Here is a 23794-nt window from a genome sequence, read left to right as displayed (position 1 = left end):
CTTTAGTAACTGCCATTTTTTTCTAAATAAAGTATATTTTTCTCATTTAAAGCAAAGATCTTAGGGATAAAATAGTATTCATTCTTTGCTGTAATTGAAATCATTTATTAAAAACTACTAAATGTGTATATGTTCCTTGCCAAATAGCCCTCTCTCCTCCATTTTTCTTCAGGAAGTAAAATATGTTCCTAATTACAAATTTTCTTCCTTAATCATTTATATAAATCCATCAGTAATAGATTTGATTCTTTTCTTCACATAAGTATTAAACGTTTCTCTTGGTCACTTGAATTCTTATATCCTTACTTCTAATTCCTCACTGGTTCTCTCATTATTGACTTTTCAATCTTTCTTTTTGTCACCCTTCTCACAGTTAGATAAGCCTCTATGTTTAACTTCTAGTGAAATTTTAAGCAAGCTTTTGTTTTGTTTTTAATGGAATTTTGAGAAAACTGTCTTGTGCCAGTATTTTTATGTTTTATACAGGATAGCTGCTGGGGTGTATGGAGGGGGGAGAGGTGCTTTAATTGTTTTTTTCCTACAAACATCAAGTAATGAATCAGTTTTCAGAATTGTGTTTTAAAGTTTTCCCAAACTCTTTGTATATTGAATACCTAAAAACATTTTTTATAAAGTTTATACAATTATGTTTGAATGAATAGAAACATGTTCAACGCAGAATTGTAAAGTTGATATTTTAAGAACCATGTAGCATTTCCAATTAAGTCATAGTATTTAGAAATTAAAATTGAGAGCCTCATATTTTCTTTTGTAGACCTTTTTTTTAAAAAAAAATAGTTAATCTATGTGGCTTTCCTGTATGAATAAATATTATTCTGATTATCTCTTTTTATGACCTATTTCACCTGAAAAAACTATATAGAGATTAAAAGGCATTTTAGTAGATATATCTCGGAATCTGGGAACAGTGCAGACTGCTTAGATCTAAAGAGAAGAAACGACATTGGAGTGATCAAAGAGAATTCTCCCTTCTAATGCCTTACACCTGGAGCAGTTGCAGAACTGTCAATAGCACAACTACATTTATAAATATCAGAGCAGGATGTGGCAGACGGTGGGTGATACAACACAGAGTCTTGTCAAACCTTTATGTCACTAAAAAGGAGGTTCCTTTTAGTGCCAATTTTAAGATTAATGAATAATTTTAAATAACTTAGGTCTTACAAAGTAAAATTGACTATTAAAATTGTGAATTTCTCCTTGCAATTGAAAAATTTAAGTATGAATTAACACCTCCCTTCTTTGGTAATCTTTTTCTTTGTTGAATAAGACTGTGAGAGATTTTAGTAGCTAAACTAAGGTGAAGAAAGTAGTGTTTTGTTTTCCTGAAGGATATTTTTAATGTGTTTGTGACATCCTTCTATGTTAAATCAGATTCAATGTAAAGCAAAACCTATATTTTCTCTCTTCCTTTCTATCTCCCCCTCCTCTTTTCTCTTTCCGTCATCTTTTCTTTCTGCTTTTTGTCCTTTAAGCCTTATTTTATGTCTTGTGTTAAGGGATTCTTTTGCCACTGTTAGTAAAACATGCTTTTAGTTTTGTCTCAGTAGTTAAGGTGTGCTCTGAGGTTGTTTAGTATAAATCTACACCTACACATCATAAACTATCCACTTTATGAAAGAAAGCATACCTTTTACACTTATGAACCTTAATGTGGTACATTGTCTTGCAGTATGACATTAAACATGGGTACAGTTTGAGATTGTATCTCTCCTGCCTAAGAGCAAAGCAACAAGTGCTTCAGTAAGGAAAACCACAAGTTGCAGGATCTCCTTTCATTCAGGGGATAAAATTCTTGCCTTGATTCCATTCCTTTTCATTCTATTTTGTAATTAGGTTTCAGGAACTTTTAAAAATAAATGTCTTGTTAATTAATATATTTATTTGAACTGAAAAATAAAGTCAGATCTTTTCTGGGAGAGAAAAATGTCTCATTTGTTTGGTTGGTTGGGCAATGAATATGGTGTTTGCCATTTAAATTAAATAGTGGTACTGTCAACTGCCATGTTTTTAAAGACAAGCTTTTCTAGAGTATTTCTGTTTTCTTTGGTACTTTTGGCAACAAGATACTTGAGAAAGTAAAAAACAAAATAGTATAAATTTTAGCTTAGCACAGCGTAGTGGCTTAGGGAATGTGCTGTGCAATAAGCAAAGCTGGGCAAGTACAAACTTGGGCAAGTCACCTAACCTTTTTTTTAATATAATATGTTTTATTTATTTATTATTTATATTTTATTTGTTTTATTTATTTTTTAAAATTTATTTTTGGCTACGTTGGGTCTACGTTGCTAAGCTCAGGCTTTCTCTAGTTGCGACGAGCCAGGGCTGCTCTTCGTTGTGGTGTGCTTCTCATTGCAGTGGCTTCTCCTGTTGCAGAGCACAGTCTCTAGGCACGTGGGCTTCAGTAGTTGCAGCATGCGGGCTCAGTAGTTGCGGCACGTGGGCCCTAGAGCGTGCGGGCTTTGGTAGTTGTGGTGCATGTGCTCAGTAGTTGTGGCACACAGCCTCAGTAGTTGTGGCGCACGGGTTAGTTGCTCTGCGACATGTGGGATCTTCCCGGACCAGGGGTCAAACCCCTGTCCCCTGAATTGGCAGGCGGATTCTTAACCACTGCACTACCAGGGCAGTCCCAAATCACCTAACCTTTTCAAGTTTCAGTTTCCTCTTCTGTAAAATGGGAATAATGATAGTACTTTTATAGGCTAACATTCTTAAAAGGGAAAATGGGACTCTCAAATATGCAATGAACACGTCAACAATTTTATTTAACTCTAATTAGTGTACAGGTAAGATATTGCAATTTATTTAAAGGGGAATTCAAAGACTGGAGGTATGTGTGGTCCATGAAATCAATTTACAAATATTACAAAACTGACTTTGGTGGGGTGGTGGATTTCATTTGTGTCTCTACAGGGCAGATTTTATTTTCTGATTTTTTTTTATAGGCAGTAATTATTGCTATAAGTAATATACAATTTACAAACTCATGAAATAGCTCAAAGGTATATGCTTCATGATAGGGAAGAATAATTCTAATCCTTGTATTTTCACAGATTTTATTAAGAATAGTTGTTGAGTTGGTAACATAATTGTTTTCCCTTTTTAGCCTATTGCTATAATTTATTATTTTAATATTTTTCCTTTTATTAGTTTTGTATTCATTAAAATATAAGCATCATGAGGGCAGGCACTTTGTTTTGTTCCCTGCTGTGTGTCCTCAACATCTCCAATAATCTCTGTGACTTGGAAGACTTTCAGTGAACATATTTTGAGTGATTGAAGTGATTAATAGATACAACCCTATATGAGAAAGTTGTATTTTTCTTTACTGCTCGATTCTCTGGTTTGTATTAATTTTATTTAGTTTTTTGACAGGGCAAAAGCATAATTTCTGTACAAGCATAGGTATTTATTTTAATCTAATTATTGAATTTTTTCTTTTAATGTCATGCGTTGGTATATTTTGACAGCGATATAAACAAAGTTTATAATGAAGAGTATTACCATTGGAGGCAAAGATCTGGATTCTAGACCTGGTTCTTCTCTGAGTGGCCGTCAACTCTTTGAGCAGTAGTTTCTTCACAAGTAAAATGAGATGATAAAACACTATAACCTTGTAGTTTATTAAGAGAATTAAATGTGATAATACACATAAATTACCTAGGAAGGTTCATGGCACATAGTTAATGATCAAAAAAGCTTAGCTGTGCTGTTAAACTATTATTTTAGTTGGGTTTGATTTTTGGTGTGTTATTTCATGGAGTTGTAAAAGTTTATATTTATTCTGTAAAAGCAGTCATTTCAATAGTGTCCTAAAAATCTGTGCTTACATATACAGTTAGTTATGTAACTGTCTCTGATTTGAAGGACTCACACGTGTAATGTAATACAGTGGTGATTTGTCACATAAATAATAGATATGATAAAGTAAAATGTGGGACCCTAATGAATACCCTTTTATAAGTTGGTATTCAAGATGTTTACATTCTTTTCAGTACATGCTCTCATAAGATATTCACCATACTGAATAAAATAACATTGTGATTGTTACTTGGAACAATGAACAATTTAGCTAACTTCTGAAGCTTAAATCAAAGGTTTGAATTTTGCTTAACAATACATTTTGAGCTATATAAATAAGGAATTTTAAAGCATTTGATAATCATTTAAGGTTCCCCATTAAGCCCTGAATTTAGTTGATAATATCCAAGACAAAGCATATAGGAAAATAATGTTTTTTTTTTAAAATTTTAACTTGAGTATTATTGCAAAATGTTCTTGATTCCACTGGAAGAAATTCAAATTATGTAAAAGAAAATGTTTCAGACAGTTTTTATTGTAGCAGTACTTTATGAATAGGCTCTTGAATATAGCAGCTTATTGATAAAAATTTTGAATTTGTAAATGAATCAGGCATCTGTCTTAAATCTTATGAAATTGCTCTTCATTCTTCATAGATATAGTCTGCATATTGTAGTTCACTATCAACTTCTGGAATCTATAATAATGAATTGTCAAGTTGAGAATCTGTGATATTACTTTCCAGGTTCTACTAATTTGCCTGCTAGTCATCTTTAACTGTAAGAAAGTGAGCCAAAAGCTGGCTTCCTAGGTACTATCCTGTTACTCTATCCTGTACATTGCTGCGTATAGGTGACCAAATACTGAGAACCCCCATTCCCCACTTCTTGTCTTTTGTTTTCCCCCTCAGAGGCATTGTTGCCATCCATTAAGAGCCAGTAACTTCCTATTTTCTAAGTTTATTTCTGTACCAGTCAATATTCTTATTCCATCTTTGGCATTTTCAGGAGCATGTATTCACATTGATTTATAAAGTTATTTAAGTATATACCTGTTTAATATTTGTATTATTAGGAAATGAAAGGCCTGATCTTCTGTTAATGAAATTTGAAATAAGTGCAAGGTAAATAGGATGAGGTATATTTTCTCTTTTTGAAATTAAACTATGTGTATGTAAAGATAGATATGTATGCATGTATACACAGAGTTTGTGAGGTAAAATGAAGAATTGACCTAAGGAACCTTATCTCATTCTACTGTCCTACCTGGATCCCTCCCATGTAAAGCGTTTAGAATCCAGTATGCAGTGATACAATGCCTGGCCTCATTTTCATAGACCTTACTTGGTAGTAATTGTGGTCCATCCCATCATGACAGCTATAATTTCCTTCTTTCACAAAGTCTCTACATGAAAATTAACGGCTATGCAGTGAGCTTTTCAAATAAGGGAGAAGAAGATTGGATGGATAGGTGGAAGTTAGCTGACCATTGAGAAGCTCTGTTCTTGGTAGGCGTAGCAGGTTGATTGCATGTGGTGTCTAGTTAAATTGAAGAACTTTGCCGTTTACTGTTTGTGTATTTAGAAGTGATTTAACAACATGTAACAGAAAACTGAAAATTTTGAGGATTTAAAAATTTGAGATCTGGCAGAATAAGAAACTTAGAGAGGTTTGTTTTTTTTCCCCCCTAATAATCTGCTTATTATTTATTTATTCCTCCACAGAGCCCCCTTCCCCCCTCCCCCCCCACACACATGGACACTGAGGAGGTTGTTTGGAATGGGTTACAACCTGGGGCCTGGAGTCTTGAAATCTGAGGCACCCTCTTCCGTCATTTTGTGGCTTAGGTGGGGGTATTGTCCAGGCAGAACTGGTGTCTCCGTTTGGATACTGCAGAAGGAAGGGGAACCTAGGCACACCCATAAAGGTGGCCATACCCAGAGGAGTTGATTGGCAGGCTGGAAGACAAATTTTCTCGATAAAGGCACTTTTACCTCAGTTGTGGGCTGGGAGGAATTATTTCGATGGCGGTGTTATTTGCAGGTTGCTGAGAGAAATGAAGGGAGTTCACCTACATTGGGCCATCTGCAGGGTCAGTAGGGGCTGCTGTATGTCTTTGCTGCCGCAAGGGGAAGGTAATGTAGGCATCATAGCCAAAGAGTAATGTAGGAATTAGGCCCAGTACCCCTGCAATGATTTTGGAGTGGTTTCCTCTCTCACCAAGCACAACAATGGAGGTGATCAGATGGAGGATGACCGCTACGAGGGTTCAGAAGAAATCACTCCAAGGCCAGTTGATGATCTGTATCTTGGTGTGCAGGTCACACATGTAGACGACAAAGAGAGCAGCAAAGACCATCTCTGTCACCGACAAGGAGGAGTATCCTGATGTCGAGGCACCGAAGCAGATCAGAATCACCAGGCACAATATAATTTCAGCAAACAGGAGAATTCCCTGTCGGGGGCGTGAGAAGTTGGAGCAGGCGGCCCAGCAGCCGGGGCCGAGAGGCGCTCAGAATCCACCATGGCGTGGACCGGAGTCCTGAGAGGCGCAGAGGATCTGCTTGCTTGTGGGTTTGAGGACGGTGCACACCCAGACATCTTGCCCGCTGTCTGATCGGGAAGGGGGCCCTTGGGCGAAGGGAGAGGTTTGATTTTATGAAAGCAATACCAGTTATAGTCCTTTATGAAGATAGCATACAATTTATGCAAATATAATAATTAAATAATATGTTTCATTAGATAGATCAGATTACTTTCAGTTATGTTCAGAATAGTAATTATTCATATTTATGGACCACTAGGGATTTGTGCTTTATGTAACAGTTGTCACCTTCTCTCTCTTTTTTTTTAAATAAATTTATTTTTGGCTGCGTTGGGTCTTTGTTGCTTTGCACAGGCTTTCTCTAGTTGTGGCGCGCAGGTTTCTCATTGCGGTGGCTTTTCGTTGCGGAGCATGGGCTCTAGGCGCACGGGCTTCAGTAGTTGTGGCACACGGGCTGAGTACTTGTGGCTTGGGGGTTCTAGAGCGCAGCCTCAGTAGTTGTGGCACACGGGCTTAGTTGCTCCACAGCATGTGGGATCTTCCCTGATCAGGGCTCGAACCTGTGTCCTCTGCATTAGCAGGCGGATGCTTAACCACTGCGCCACCAGGGAATTCCCGTCACCTTCTCTTGTATTAAAAATTGAATGAAATGTTCATCAGGTAGACTAATACAACTCACATAGGAAAGTAATATTTGAACCATGTGATTTATCTAAAAATACTGGAGAACTAAAAAGTAATATCTCTGTGAAGCATTCATATACATGTGTCATTTGTCTGAAATAGTGAAAGTCTAAGTATATAGAGCAGTACTTTAAATTATTTAGAGTAGGTCATTTTCCCTTCCCCAAACTTATAGATTTAATCCTACCCTGAGGAAAATTATACTAAATGTGAAAGATTGTAGTCAGTAATAACGTAGTCAGTGTTGCATTTTTTTTAAAGCAGGGACTATCAATTCTTAATCATCTCCTTTAGGCCCCTGTGGGATGAAGGTTAATTTTATAGCATCAGAGACTACAAGTAATGTACATTGCTGGGGACATGTACAAAGCTGACTTGATAGGGCTTGTACTTTTGGAGTGACTGTATAGTAGGTGGAAGTAGCAAGCTCAGCCTTTGGGCTCTTCTATGTGTAATCAAACCTTTCATGTAGGAAGTTGTGGCAGGTTGATACTTCCCCCTTATACCCCCTTATTTGTAGGGTTTCTTAACATTTTTTAAATGGTTTTAATTGTTAAACTTAGAACACATTTTAGAAAATTGAAATGTAAAGAAAGAAAAAATGACAGTAACCTCTTTTTTATTTTCCAGTTGTATGTGAGTCAGTGTGTGTTTACATAGTTCTACAATTAGAGAACTTGGGGAGAAAACAGTTTCCTTTGTTTTTTTTAAGTAAATTCAGTTTGTGTCATGTAGTTTTACAGAGCCACCAAACCACAATCTTAGGGAAAATAATGTAAAAAGATTATTCCAAATGAAGGAAAATGGGCAAAGAACAGTATATTTCTTGAATGTGGTGCTTAGTTCTGGGAACCATATATTTAGAATACATGACAAACTTCTCATTGTAGATGACGTTGGGCAGTTTTCCTATAGCTTCCTGTGCCTCCGTTTGCTCATTTGTACACTGTAAAATGCACACTGTACACTTGGGGTTGTGAGGGTGAAATGTAAAATAAAAAATGGAAGAGTATGTACTACTAGGTAAGGTGCTGGCACATGAAATCGTTATCATGGATGTTATTAAACTTCAGTATCATCATCATCATTAAAGATTATGTGATTTAATTTCTCAGTGTTTTCACAACATATTTATATGAATAGGTGGTACTCATTGATATATTGCACTGTTGAGAGCCATTTTCAAAATAGTCCTTTAGTTATACATTTATCAAATTGCTGCTCTGCTTACTGTGACTTCTCAGAAGTATAGTGTTATGGGTGGGATGTTACATAGAAATGTAGGGATTGAAGTGTTGTCATTTCATAAAAGTTAAATCTCTCAGTACTCTCTCTCATCCTTTTGGTTAATGATAAAAGTTTGTTGGGAATTCCCTGGTGGTCCAGTCGTTAGGACTCGGTGCTTTCACTGCTGAGGTCCTGGGTTCAATGCCTGGTTGCGGAACTAAGATCCCACAAAGCCGTGTGATGCAGCCAAAAAAAAAAGTTTGTCTTCCACAGAACTAAATGCATCTTTTAATTTAATTTTCTAATGTTACTCTATTTGTATTTACCAAAATGCAATATGCATGTTTTGGTTTTTAAAGTATCTCTCTCAAGTTCTTTGACATTCTTTCATTTAAAAGGTAGAGCCTAATTTCCCTGTTGTTGAATATGCCCAGACTTAGTAACTTGCTTTTAACAAATTAGAATGTGTTAGAGTTGTGTGTGGCATTGATGATGTGCATTGATGTGTGGCATTGATGATGGGCTGTTTCTGAGGCTAGGTATTGTTGCTTCCACATTGTTTTCTTTTGGATGCCCATAAAAAGAAAGTCAACTGCTGTGTCATGAGGACGCTCAGTCATCCTACGGAGAGGCCCTCATGACAACGAACTAAAGTTTTTTACCACCAATGAGCACCAACATGCTAGCCATGTGCAGGAGCCAGCCCCAATCACCATAACCTAATGAGATACCCTGAGACACAACTCCTTTGCTAAAACACTCCCAAATTCCTGACCCATAAAAAAAGCTATATAAAGTTATGTTTCTTATTTTAACTCACTGTGTTTGGCAGCAACAAATAACTAAGAGGCACAAAGTCCAAAATTTTAAAAGGTCAAGAGTATGTAGGGAAAAGTAGATTTTCCTCCTGTGCCCATACTCTGCTCACCCAGTTTACATAGTTAGATGTGATTCCTGTAACGAGTTTCTTGTGTTCTTCAAGAAATATTTTATTTCTTTACAGCTATGTGCGTATCTATTAATGTGTATTTTCTGCATATGTTATACTGTATACACAGTTTTGTATTTTCATTTTTTTTTCTTAATAGTATATCTTGGAGATTGTTCCATACCAGTATGAAATAGATATGGCTGATTCTTTTTAATGGCTATAATGGTCCATTTTATGATAGTATTATAATTTTTTTTAATAAATAAATTTATTTATTTATTTTTGGCCACATTGGGTCTTCGTTGCTGTGTGTGGGTTTTCTCTAGTTGTGGTGAGCAAGGGCTACCCTTTGTTGCGGTGCGCAGGCTTCACATTGTGGTGGCTTCTCTTGTTGTGGAGCATGGGCTCTAGGTGCGTGGGCTTCAGTAGTTGTGGCATGCGGGCTCAGTAGTTGTGGCTCATAGGCTGTAGAGCGCAGGCTCAGTAGTTATGGCACACGGGCTTAGTTGCTCCACGGCATGTGGGATTTTCCCGGACCAGAGCTTGAATCCATGCCGCCTGCATTGGCAGGCGGATTCTTAACCACTGCACCACGAGGGAAGTCCCAGTATTATAATTCGTTTAATGAATCTCTTACTGTTTAACATTTAGATGGTTTACAAAGATACTTTAGGAGTACCTTAATATGCATGTTATTTTCCATCTGTATATCTTTTTTTTTCCTATGTGGGAGTCACATAGAAGGTTACATCTGAATAGGTTTTTTTGTTTTTGTTTTTTAATATTTATTTATTTGGCTGCTCCAGGTCTTAGTTGTGGCATGCAGGATCTTTAGTTGCAGCATGCAAACTCTTAGTTGCAGCATGTGGGATCTAGTTCCCTGACCAGGGATTGAACCTGGGCCCCCTGCATTAGGAGCATGGAGTCTTAGCCACTGGACCACCAGGGAAGTCCCTTCCATCTGTGTATGCTTATAATTTAGTCCTAGAAATAAGAATTGCTGGCTGAAAGAGCATAAGCATGGTAAATTTTTATACAAATTGTCAAATTTGTCCACATAAACATTTTACCAATTTTTATTTCTATCAGAACTGAATACATATATTTATTTTAATACATCCTTACCAATTCAGAATATAATCAGGGTCTTCTTTATCAATATGCTGTGTAAAAAGTAAGATCTCATTGAAAGTTTACATTTACATTTCTCTGGATGACGTGAATTACTTGGATGGAGTGAACTATTTTCTGAGAGAAATAAATTACCAAAATTCATTCTAAAAAGAGAAAAATCTGTGTGGTATAATGCTCATATAAGAAATAGAGCAGATTATCAAAGAGCCTCCTCTCCACAAGAGTAAAAATCCTAGGTGACTTCACTTGGCAAATACACCAGACTTGTGAACATCAGATTATTCTAAGATAATTAAACCATTGAGCAGCATAGGAGGAAAAAAACCCTTCTAGATTCTTTTCTTTCAAGCTGGTCTCCCATTGATACTATAACCCAACAAGGATAGCAGAAAGAAAAATAAGCAAGCATAAAACTAAAAGTATAGATTAATACTATTTTTGACTGTTGTGAAAAAAAGCCCAAATACAATATTTGGAAATAAATTTAGTACCACATTAATAATTGTCAGTGACCAAGTTGAAAAGTTAATTCTGGGAATGCAAGGATGGTTCAGTGTTACAAAATCTGTAATTTGTTCTCATAGCAATAAAACAAAAGAGAAATAGGATCTTCTATGGAGATGCTAAAACAACTTCCATTAAAGAAAATAGATATATGTTTTCTTAATAGAATCTGTCTCTCTCAACTCCAATGCCAGTATCATATTTTATAGATAAAATAGGGAAATAAAATTAACACTACCTTTGTTGAGTCTGTTGTGGAAAACCCCAATAGAATGAAGTGAATACTGTTGTAAACAAAGAATTAATAAATTAGGTGGATTTAAAATTTAGGTGCTTAAATTAATAGATGGGATAAACAAACTATAAACCTCATTTACAGTAGCAAACAAAAAGATAAATACCTTTTGGACAGACATTGTTTTTATTCTGGTTTTCTGCAATCTCTCCCCCACCACCCGCCTTTCATATTTCCTGTTTTTATTTAAGCATACTTTTTCTTTTCTCTTATTTTTATTTCTATTTGTTTTCTGTCTCTATCCTTCCATTGCCATGTGACTTTATATATTCATTGCTTTGAGCTGTAAGAATAATTTAATACCAGAAACATTATAGATAGCTATATTACAATGCATACAGAAAATATAGTTAATATAATTTACTATTGTAGCTTACATCAAAAAGTACAAAAATAAGCTAATTCTTGGGCTAACTTTTGTTTTTTACAGATGCAGGGAAATGCCTGAATTTCAATCTTATACACCACAATGTGTTTTGAAAGTTTCGTATCATGCTTCTAGTTTTGAAAACCATTCTTTATTTTTATTTCTCAGAAATATGATACTCTAAAATAAATATATTGATAAATGATTATTTAAGTCATTCTACTTCAATTGAAGTAGGAAAGCCAGAATAATTTAATATCCCAGAAGAAAAACAAAATAAAAATCAGTGGTAATTCTGTGTAACATTAGCCTATATTTCTATTTCTTTAACTTTGAAATCGTTTGTTGCCTTTAGCTGGATCATATTTCTTGAGTTTTACTTTAATAGTAATTTTGCTAATGTAAAAAGTTACTATATAATGTCATTAGTAATGTCATGCTCTATCAAGCTGATGCTCTCTTAAAAATTGTTGATCATAACAATATGAAATGAGGGAGGTATATGTAGTTATGAAAGACCTTAACATTACTGTGTATCCTTTTATTTAAGTGCAAAGTATACTCATATTGTTTCTATCACCAGTATTTTTTTTTTAATGGTATAAGCACAAAGAGCTATATTATGATGGTGAGACTATGAAAAGGTAAATTTATGGTTAGCTTCCAAATCTGCTCTAGTGTTTATTACCATCTGGTCTCTTTGGAGACTATTATAACTATTCATGGGAGTGTTTTCAACACAAAAAAAGGATGGTTTGTGTATTGGCAGAAAGCAAAAAATACCAGTGGTTTAAACCATATGTAGTTTTCTTAGAATTAGGCAAGGGAAATCAACTGAAGAACTAATTGAGAATCATTAGTAGTTATGTGGTTTATCTCAATTTTGTCAGAATTCATTCATAAAGGACAAAATATTGTACAAGAAAAACTGAAGGTAGTGGAAATACAACAATAACTCCATTTGGCATATTATTTTATTTTCGTTTTAATCAGTGAAATGTTAAGATGGTCTCAAATCTTGATGTAAACCTCAGAAATAAAATGAGGAATATATGTCAAATTTGAGGACTTTTTAAAAATAAAAGCAGAAAGATATTCATGTTAAAATAATTATAGAGATGAACACTTGAAGAATGCCTTTATTAAAGGTATTTGTCTTGAATTTAATGCAAACATATTATTTTAAATAATTTTATGTGTGTCCTAGACATATCACTCTTAAGGAGTAGAAGTAGTTTGCAGTGTTTTAAGCTTAAGTTAAGTTGATTTAATAGTAAAAGGATAAAAAGAAATATCTTTTCACTTTTCCATTCTAAGAGTTGGAGAGAGGTCTATAAAAAATGAGATGACAAGTCAAAAAATTGAATTCATCTATTTTTATTCAGCAGTTTTAAACAAAAAATGCCTGGTGGGCTGGGAATATACAGGAAATTTAAATTTGTGATCAAGAATAAGAAATGCATTTGTGGTTTAAAAAAGAAATACCAGCATGTCACATTAAAGTTATGGTGTCTACAGTATTGTACAGTTAGCAGGAAAATGTATTACATCAGGGGCTATGTTGCACTTTAGAGAGCTAGTATGGGGATGCGGATGAAGAGAATAACTCCGTAGAAGGCACGACCATTAATAATCCAGTCAGAGAGGAAGAATTTTGCTGTCTCCCATGTAACATAAAACAGATGTTACATTCTATTAAAAACCTTCTTAACTAGAATGAATGTTTAGATCACTGGTCAATAGGAGAAACATGAACAATGGTAATTTAATGATTTTGAAAATTTATTGTTTGTCAGTTAATATTGGTGGTAGGGAGGGTGAAGGGAAGCTTGCTAAATGTTATTGTATTTTGGATATCTTAATTTAGAAAGCTGAAAGGCAACAGTGAACTATATTTTGAATTTATTTTACAAATTTTAGCTATTTTCTTTCTCAGAAATTGTTGTAAAAACCAAGAAATTTAGAAACTGTGAGTTCTGATTTAATAAATCTGAATAGGTGATTTAAATATATCTAAAAGTGTTTAATTTATTAACTTTAAATGAAAGCTGGAAACATTGTTAAGTAGTTGGCAGTCGAAAGAAGACATATGGAGAAAAGGCCACTGGGGATGTTTCCACAAAGTCCTAGGTATCGTTTCCTTTTCTTTTTTAAAAGATTTACGTTTTTTCCCCCAGTATTGTTTTGCATAAAAAAATTTTTAGGTGTAATGTACATAATAAAATTGACCTTTTTAATGTACAGTTGTATAAGTTCTGACGTAAGCACACAGTCATGTAGCCACTACCAGGAGCAAGATATGTTTTAGTTCCAGCACCCTAAAACTTCCCCTGTGCTCTTTTGTAGTCAGCCTTTCCCCCACCGCAGCTCCTAGCGATCACTGCTCTGTTTTTGTTGGCAGAGACAGACCTCCTTGCTTGGTGTGCCAAGACTGTAAGGCTCTGACTGCTCTCTTTCCTAGGACATTTCTCAGTATTATTTATATAGCTGGTGGACTTAAAACATGAGGTAACTGTCTCTCCCCAGACAAAGAGCAGACTTAGTTACTGTTTGCTATAAAATTGGTAGATTCCCTAAGCTTTATGTTCCTCACCTGCCAGTGCAAACCCAGTGAGTGCAGGCATAGCATCTATCTGAACCATCCTGTTACCTGCATAGGACTTGGGGCAAGGGGAACTGGTGCAAATATGCCCATGTTCATGTGCCTTGACTTGAGTAAAATATAATCTTTTGCCTTTCATCCAGGGGTCTCGTGTCTTCTGCCCTTGTCTGTGAATCAGCATCAGAACTTTTTGTTGTTGTTGTTAGCTTTTAAAACAAGGTAGAATCAAATTCCATATCATAGTTTTCTGTTTCTACAGTTTTGCCTTTTCCAGTGTTTCATATTGATGAATCTAGCTCCTGGCCAAAAACCTGTGTGTGATTTTTCAGGCCAATCGTAGGGATCTACAAAGGTTTTACTTGGTGGGGTTTATGTGGGAAAGCTGCCTTGCCCCCACCAGACTTGGTGTAAAGCCAATGAATTACTGTCTCTGAAGGGAGTTGCAGTCAAGGACTCATCCCACCTGGCCAGCTATGCTCTTACACATGTCAGTATTCCTAGACCAAGCACCTTAATTTGGAGGCCCCTTTATCTGGGGCTTTTGTTGAGGCCTGGCTTAGATGCTTCTGTCAAGACTTTTTTATTAGGGAATTGACAAAGAACTTTGGAGACACCTTTCTGTACTGTGACTTAGAACTCAATACTATTCTACACCTAGCTCTCTCCCTTCCATCTTACCCCAGACCCAGGGTCTTAAAACTTCAGAACCCTTTTTTGGGGGCTCCCTTGGCAGTGAAACAGCTCCCGCATCTGTGCAGATTCACCTGATCCTTGACCAGTGTACTGGTCCTTGGGGGAAAGTGGACACTTTCTCCGATTTACCGTCTTTCTTACAGTATCACAGTAAGTGATGAAAGACTTAATTATTACTTTCACTTTGGCTTGTCTTTTTTGTTTGTTTGTTTTGTCATGAGGCTTGTGGGATCTTAGTTCCCCGACCAGGGATTGAACCTCACCCTGAGCAGTGAAAGCACAGAGTGAAAGCACAGTGAAAGCACAACTGGACCACCAGGGAATTCCCTGGCTTATTGTCTTAATCGACTACTCTGAAACCTGGCAGCTCGCCTCTCTCCAACTCACTTGAGTTCCTGACACACATAAATAGAATCATATAGTGCATAGCTTTTGAATCTTGTTTCGTTTAGTTGGCATAAGTGCATCAGAGATTGTCATCCCTTTTGTTGAGTATCCGTAATTTGTTTCTTTTATGGCTGAGTAGTGTTCCGTCATGTTGATGTACTGCAACTTGTATATCCATACCCAATGGAGGAATATTTAGATTGTTTCCAGTTTTGGTGATTACTAGTAACTCTGCTATAAACATTTCTGTATAAGTTTCTTTATACAGACATACATTTTCATTCCACTAGAAGTAAGATTGCTGGATCACATGCTTCATAAGGAAATGCCTAAGTGGCTGTATCATTTTACATTCCCACCAGCAGTGTATGAACAGTTTTATTGGCTTCACATTTTTGCCAGCACTTGGTATTGTTAGCTTTTGTTATTTATTCGCTGTAACAGAGGTAAAGTAGTATCTCATTGTTTTAATTTACACTTCCTAATGATGTTGAATATATTTTTATGTTTTTTTTACTATCTGTGTATCTTCTTCAGAGCAGCGTTCAGATCTTTTTTAAAAATCGTGTTGTTCATTTTATTATTGAGTTTTGAGATTTGTTTATATTTTCTGAATATGTCTCTTGTCAGATATATGATTTGCAAGTATTTTCTCCCATTATATTCTTGTCTGTTAATCTTCTTAACAGTAACTTTCAATGAGCTGAAGTTTTTACGAATGTATCAGTCTGTTTTTTACAGATAATGCTTTTATGTGATACTCTTTGCCTAATTGAGGGTCAGAAAGATATTCTTCTATATTTTCTTCTAGAAATTTTATAGTTTTAGTTTTTACATTTAGGTCTGTGTTCCATTTTGCGTTAATTTTTGTGTTTGTAGGATGAGATAAGAAGTGTTCTTTTTTTAATCCCCACTTTGGCATATGGGTATCCACTTGTTCCAGCCAATACCCTTTCCTGAAGTCTTTTTAAATCACTTTAATTGCCTTTGTACCTTTTTCAAAAATCAATTATATGGTTGTTTTTCTGTACTGTGTGTTCTGTTCCATTGATCTATATGTCTATCCTGTCTCCAATATGCTGCCCTGATTACTGCAGCTTTCTAATAACCCTTGATATGTTTGTTTTCTGTGGTCTCTATAATCATGTTACATTGAATCTAGAAGTTGAAATTATTACATTTCAGAGGTTGAAAATTTCTTACATTTGTGGTCATAAGCGTCTATAAATTTTCACTATTGAATTTTGATTTAATGTACATATTAGAAATTGTTTCAATATGCAAAGCGCTGTTAACTTACAGTTGAAGAGTTTTGTAATAGTGACTTTATTTAATAGTAATAAGTAGAAAAATTAAATAGATAAAGGAAAATTTATACATCTTATTGTCACTGCTTTTTTGTCACTACTTTTTTTAAATGTTTTTATTTTTAATGAGACTTACTTTGTTTTTTGTGGGTGGTTTAATTTTTATAGGTTTTCCCAGCAGGAGAACCTAGAACAAGGATTTTAAAACAAATAGCCAATTTGGAAGATGTAGGTAACTTTGGCAAGGGTGGCAGGAGGTGATTCAGGGAACACAAAGCAGCTAATAAAAAGTCATTAATCGAACTACCACGATAAGTTACTGGGGCTTTATCCTGTGGGGAAATTTTGAGAAAAATCAGTGTTGAAATCGATTTCAGAATTAACTCACTGGAAATGCAAGTATATTTCCTGTTATTGGCTGTGGAGTGCAATTTGGAAGTCTGTGCACCTGCCTAGTGCCCAGGTGGGCACAGCAGCTTTCACCAGTTCAGGAGAAAATGCCTCTGGCACAGAGAGGAAGCTTCTAGCTTTTGGAAGCCTGGAACCAGGGGAAATTGTTAGGTCCAAAGGATATGGGAAGGGCACTGACAGCATCTGATGCGTGCCCTATGACTTTTAAGTCCCTTTTCTGGGTTATCATAATAAATAGCTTTAATCAAATGATCCCTATAATGATATTTTCTAAATAAATTAGATTATATTTTCTGTACTTATGTGTCTGTCTCCACTTTTTATTCATAAAGCTTCATTAACTTTTTATATATTTATCCTTGTCATACTATGTAAAAGAGCGAATTAACTACACACTTGGAAATATTGTATATTCCCTTTTCAGGTAATGTTAAAATGTTAAATGATAAAAGAGGATACATAAGATGGTAAATAAGCATATAAAACGTTTTCAATATCTTTAGCCATCAGAAGAGTGCAAATTTAGAAAATGTGATAATTAGCTAAAATTTTTAAATGATAACAGTAACAAGTGCTGATGAGAATGCAGAATGACTGGATCTCTCATACATTGCTGGTGGGAATGTAAAATGGCACAGCCACTCTGGAAACAGCTTGGCATTTCTTAGAAAATTGAACATACATTTTCATGACTCATCAGTCAGATTCCTGACCATTTGTCATAGAGAAATGAAAACTTACGTTCACGCAAAAACTTGCTACACATATAGTCATAGCACTTTATTTGTTATTGCCCCGAAGTGGAAACAATACGAATAACCTTCAGCAAGTGAATGGATAAACAAACTGTGATACACCTGTACAGTGGAGTACTACTCAGCTTTAAAAAGGAATAAAATATTGCTACAGACAACTTGCATGGATTTCAAGGGGGTTACACTGAGTGAAAAAAGCCAATCGCACATATTTACATTCTGTATGATTCCAATTGTATAATGTTCTTGAAATGAAAAAAAATTACAGTCTTAGAAAACATTACAGTGGTTGTCAGAGGTTAAGGATGAAGGTGAAAGGTAGATAGTGTGAATGTAAAGAAGTTGCACAAGGGACTTTCTTGGTGGTGATGGAAGAGTTCTATATCTTAATTGTTGTAGTGGTTGCACAAACGCATACAGCGTATAAGATCTCATAAACTGTACACATACAGAAATGAGAGTGCATGTAAAAACTAGTGAAATCTGAATGGGGTCTTCAGTTTAGTATTGTACCAATGTCAAGTTCTTGGATTTGAAAATGGACTATGGTTATGTAATACGTTATCTTTAGGGGAAGCTGGGAGAAGGTAATGTGGGAGCCTTCTATATTATTTTTGCAACTTCTTGTGAATCTAAAATTAGTATTTGGTCATTCAGTATGTTCTATTTATCGACACTCTTTTCATCTTATATTTAAGCTGATTATTTCTTCATGACAGAATAATCTCATGATATGTACTTAAAATTTGTTTTAAAAGTTAGGGATTAAAAGACTATGAACCTAATTGTATGAAAATTAATTTTGTAAACTATTTGTCCCTTGGGTGTTACTTTTTTAACCTTTTCACAGAATTTCAAAATTGCAAATATAATTAGAATAGTTTTATTTTTTAAATGAACTCCTTTATAGACTATATTAGACAACACTCATGATGTCTTCAGAATTTTAGGCTATAAATCGAAACTTTTGGTGGTGACTCATCTCATTAATATAAACATGTAATTTTCTCTTCCTGTAACATTCTTTTCCTTCATTTGACCAGTTTGTGCCCATTTCATATGTCTCAGCTTAAATGTGACTTTCTTGTGGAGGTCTTACTTCTGACACTCCTCTTTCCCCCAAAATCTGTCTTTGGTGCTACTCAGGTATGCTTCTATACCAAGTTGGATTCATTTTACAGATGTACAAAGTGACCAGATAATGGGCAAGTTAATCAGCCTACTGAGACGGTGGCATTTGGCATAAAATATCAGAATACACCCTAAATCTTAAATGTGTGAATCAATTATTTAAAACAGGAGACCAGCCAACCTATTCTAGTGATGCTTAACAGAGATGTATTTGTAACTGGTAGAAGAAGAATCACTCCCTGGGTACAAGATCAATTGCTGTTTGTCTTATTCACCTGAAGATAAATTGCTTTCTCAGATTTTGCAGACTTCCTTTTCCTAAAAAAATGATTTATTAAAGTGAGGTTCCTTTATTATATCACTTACTCTTCACTTTATAATACTTTTATATTGAAGGAAGCCCAGAGGTCAACAGTAAGTAGTCTTGTCTCTTCTGCTTTTTATTTCACTGTTATTTTTAAACCAGTTGGTGAAATTCCCTTCCATTTTGAAGAGCCATTTTTCACCTACATATGAGGAAATTTAAACTATTAGAGCTGATATTAACATTCTATTACTATAAATTGTCTTTGGTTTGTTAAAAATATATATATATAAAAATTTATATTTATTAAGTGTAATTTTAGGATTCAGATCTATTGACCAGAAAAAGTAGGGTTTTTTTTGGTATGAGGGAAAGAAACGGTATAAAATACTGGTTAATAATCTAAGGAAATGTTTTCAATGTTTCATTATGTATCTGAATTTTGCATTGTTTGTATTATATGAGAAAAACTTGGTTGTTTCCCTATATTCCCATATATTTTTTTGACAGTTTGAGAAGTATGACAGTTTTCATTTCTTCACCTAGTAATTTTTTCATTCTTAAAATACATTTTTAAAATATTTATTCATTTAAATATTTGTTTATTTAAATATTTAAATAAATATTATATATATATATTATATATAGCTAGCTGCACCAGGTCTTAGTTGTGGGACATGGAATCTTCGTTGCGGCATGCGGAATCTTTAGTTGAGTCATGTGGAATATAGTTCCCTGATCAGGGATCTAACACAGGCCCCCTGCATTGGGAGCACACAGTCTTAGCCACTGGACCACCAGGGAAGTCCCTTAAAATATTTTTTAAACCAGGTTTCAGAAGATGTATTCTGGTTCCTAGTTTGGGAGCTCTGAAAGTTACTATTCAAAACTGTAAGCAGATAGATCTTTTATGAAAATGAGGGCATATGTCCCATTTGCTTTGATAAAGTGAATAGAAATATGGACTGTTCTGGAAAATCTAGGATATATAGTTTCAATGTATATATATAATCTAGGTACATGGATTAACATCGGGGAATCAAAATAGAGTCAAGAAATAAACTCAAATAGAAATGGAAATTCAGGAAGAATATATATATAAAACTGGCAACCAGTGGAGGAAAACTAAGGAATTGCTATTTGTGGGAGAATTTTTTTCCACTCAATGTGCTTTCTTAATGTTTTAATCATTTTTATAACATGCTGTGTATTACCAATTTTAAATAAGTACATAATTTTGAAAAATTAAAATGAGTGGCAAATTTTTATAGGAGCAATTTATTTAATCAATATTTAATTGTCCATTTGCAAAATATAATTATACCAGGATTAGTATGATCTGTAGAATATTGAACGCTGTCTTTCAAATACTTCTTAAAAAAATTGTCAACCTTCTTCCATAAAAAATATCTTAGTAATTAACTCTATTCATTAGACATTTACCATTATCCTTTATGTCAGAAATTTAGAATGAGAGAAATTTTATGATGACCTGGTTGATGAACATTTGTCCTCATTTTCTTGTGCTATAGCCTTTGAGACATCCAAAGTTACAGTTTTCTACTTACAGTTTTTTCCCTTCTCTTTGGTAGTATACTAGCACAAGTATATTCAAAGTAATAATGTCTGTCTTACTTTCTTTTCAAAGTAATGTCAAAAATCATTTTAATTTTTACTATGCTTTTGCCAAAATTTCTTATACTTGCCATAATGTATTTTACACATTGAAATAATTTTTGAAATTATTACTTTTGCTTCTTGCTGTCTCTGGTTTTGTTTGTTTGTTCATTTGTTTTGCTGTCTATTTATGCCCTTTTCAGAGTTTTATATGTGTTTGGACTTACTTATTGCAAAATCCACCATGTGTTAGCTCTCCTAATAGTTCCCCATGTCATGCAGTTGCTTGCATAATACAAGTAACTATTCTTGGAGTTTTGTATATTTATTTATTTGGCTGTCATTTTATTGAAAATTGTTTGACAGTTGTTTATTTATGAACGTCCTTAGTACAGAAATATGCAGTGCAAGACCAGTGTGCTCAGGTTTGTGCTTAATTGTTGCTATATGTGTATTTTCAAATTTTTGAAGACTTAAAGAACAGTAAAACATGTACTTAGCATAAATGTTACTGCTCCTTGGTACCTTTAAACTGTCCTTTAACTTTTTAAACCTTTGTTCTCATTCTACTTTAAAAAATAGTTTTGTTGCAATATAATCCACATACCATACATTTCATCATTTAAAGGGTACAATTCCATTGTTTTTAGTATATTCATATGTATGTGTAGCTACCACCAGTGTCAATTTTAGTACATTTTCATCACCTCAAAAAGAAACCCCATACTCTTTAGTTATCACTCCCTGGTCCTCCCCCATCCCTATTCCACATGAATTTTGGAATCAGCTTGTTCATTTCTACAAAAAATACAGCTTGGACTCTAATTAGGATCAATATAGGTATTAATGACCGTATTAACAGTGTGAAGTCTTCTGATTCATAACATGGGGTGTTTTTCCATTTATTTAGATCTTTAAATTCTTTCAACAGTGTTTTGAATTTTCAGAGTATAAGTTTTGCACGTTAAAGGAAATATTTGGTATTTCCAAATATTTTTTCTTTTTGATGTTATTGTAAGTTGAATTGTTTTCTTAATTTCATTTTTGGACTGTTCATTGCAAGTGTATAGAGACACAATTCATTACTTAAATATTGATCTTGTTTCCTGTACCTTTCTGAACTCATTTATCAGTTCTAATATTTTTCAGTGAATTCTTCAGCGTTTTCTATGTACTAAATATGTCATCTACAAATAGAGTTTTACTTCTTCCTTTCCGATTTGGAAGACATTTATTTATTTATTTACTCATTTATTTTGCTTAATTGCTTTGACTAACACCTCTAGGCCTCTAGTATAATGTTGAAGAGAAGTGGTGAGAGTAGACATCCTTGTGTTGTTCCTCGTGTGAGGGCAAAGGTATCCTGTCATTCACTATGTTGTTTACTGTGGGGTTTTCTTTTGTTTTTTTGTTTTTGCCGTACACGGGCTTCTCGCTGTTGCGGCCGGCCCGCTGCGGAGCACAGGCTCCGGACGCGCAGGCTCAGCGGCCATGGTTCATGGGCCCAGCCGCTCCGCTGCATGTGGGATCTTCCCGGACTGAGGCACGAACCCGTGTCCCCTGCATCGGCAGGCGGACTCTCTACCACTGCGCCACCAGGGAAGCCCACTGTGGGTTTTTCTTAAATGCCCTTTATTATATGCAGGAAGTTCCCTTCTATTACTAGTTTGCTGAGTCTGTTTAACTTGAAACAGTGTTCGATTTTGCCAGATGCTTTTTCTGCATCTGTTGTCATAATCATGTGAGTTTTGTTTTCTGTGCTATTGATATGATTATTATATTAATTGATTTTGGGATGTTAAGCCAACCTTGCATTCCTGGGATTAAATCTCACATGATGGTGTTATGTAATTCTTTTCATATGTGCCAGATTCTTTTTTGCTACATAGAATTTTCAGTAGTGGAACAAAAAGGGTATATTGTCCTTAGAAGGATTTTTAGCATTGCCCAACTTTTTCATTAAGATATTTAGCCCTTCTAACTCAGCACTGTCTCATTTTTTTCTTTTATAATTTAGTCAGTTGTTTTTATCTTCAGTTGAAATTTGGACAGTTGATTCATATCTTTTCTAATTTTCATTATATTTAGAATAGATTTCCTCAGTTTTATTTTCTTAAGCATGTATTTGTTGGTAAACATTAGGTACTATTTATAAATTCCCAATTCTTGGGTATAGTGCTACTTATTAATCTTACGATATTACTAAATGCATATGTTTGTCAATCCGCACTAAGAAATGCAGTTTACATTACTTCCAAGGATGCCTATGTGTGTATATATGACTGAATAGTTCTTACCTTTGGTACCTTGCAGTACATTTTGATTTTTATTGTATTCTGTTACATGTAAAAATGATGGTTGTGAAAAATTACAGTTAACATCCTCTAGCACATCACAGACTATAGCTTGAAAGTTACTATAAAAGAGGTTGATTAATATAAATGGAGGAATCTTTCTCATCTTGTTTGTATAGGAGAAGTTCTTAGGTTATTTCATGGGATACTCACTTCATAGGATGGTTTGTATCTTGTTATACATTGTGGGTTTTTTTCCATTTTTTCCTTTTGTACCAAGTGAATCAAGAGCACTCTTGTTCTTTGCATCTCTAGCAAGCCTAGTGCAACTCCTCCTGTCTCAAATAGTTAATTATTCCATATGCTAGACACTATTAGGCACCTTACTTCTAAACCTTTTAATACTTCAGTGTAACTTTACTATATCTATTACCCCCATTTGCAGATGGCTGAATGTTGGGAGATAATTCATGGATTTCTCATATTCCTGCACATTCTGTGTCTTCTAAGCAAAGGCATTTACAGTTCCCATGTTTGTATAAGTATAAATTCCTGGATAGTAAAACTAGTACCATGTCCCTCCTTGGAGACATCCCAAGGAATTAAATATAAAAGACCTCAGCTTTCCATCTCCATAGGAGCTTTGTGTAAACAAATCTTCCTCGATTTACAATGGGGTTACATCCCAGTAAACCCATAGTAAGTTGAAAATACGTTTAATACACCTAACCCACTGAACATTATAGCTTAACCTAGGCTACCTTAAAACATCAGCCTGCAGTTAT

At 34.7% G+C, this 23794-nt stretch overlaps 1 protein-coding gene and 1 pseudogene across 10 annotated transcripts in view; one reads left to right on the top strand and one right to left on the bottom strand.

The window, feature by feature from the left end:
• ADK (adenosine kinase) overlaps nucleotides 1-23794 on the top strand; it is a 483942-nt gene that overhangs the window by 185131 nt on the left and 275017 nt on the right. The gene's annotated exons all lie outside the window — the stretch shown is intronic.
• LOC101318123 (proteolipid protein 2 pseudogene) lies at nucleotides 5656-6347 on the bottom strand (annotated as a pseudogene).

This window comes from Tursiops truncatus, chromosome 16 (assembly GCF_011762595.2).
Source record: "Tursiops truncatus isolate mTurTru1 chromosome 16, mTurTru1.mat.Y, whole genome shotgun sequence".
In the NCBI taxonomy this organism is placed as follows: domain Eukaryota; kingdom Metazoa; phylum Chordata; class Mammalia; order Artiodactyla; family Delphinidae; genus Tursiops; species Tursiops truncatus.
Note: the sequence above shows the minus strand (reverse complement) of the source record. Positions and strands in the feature narration are given on the sequence as shown.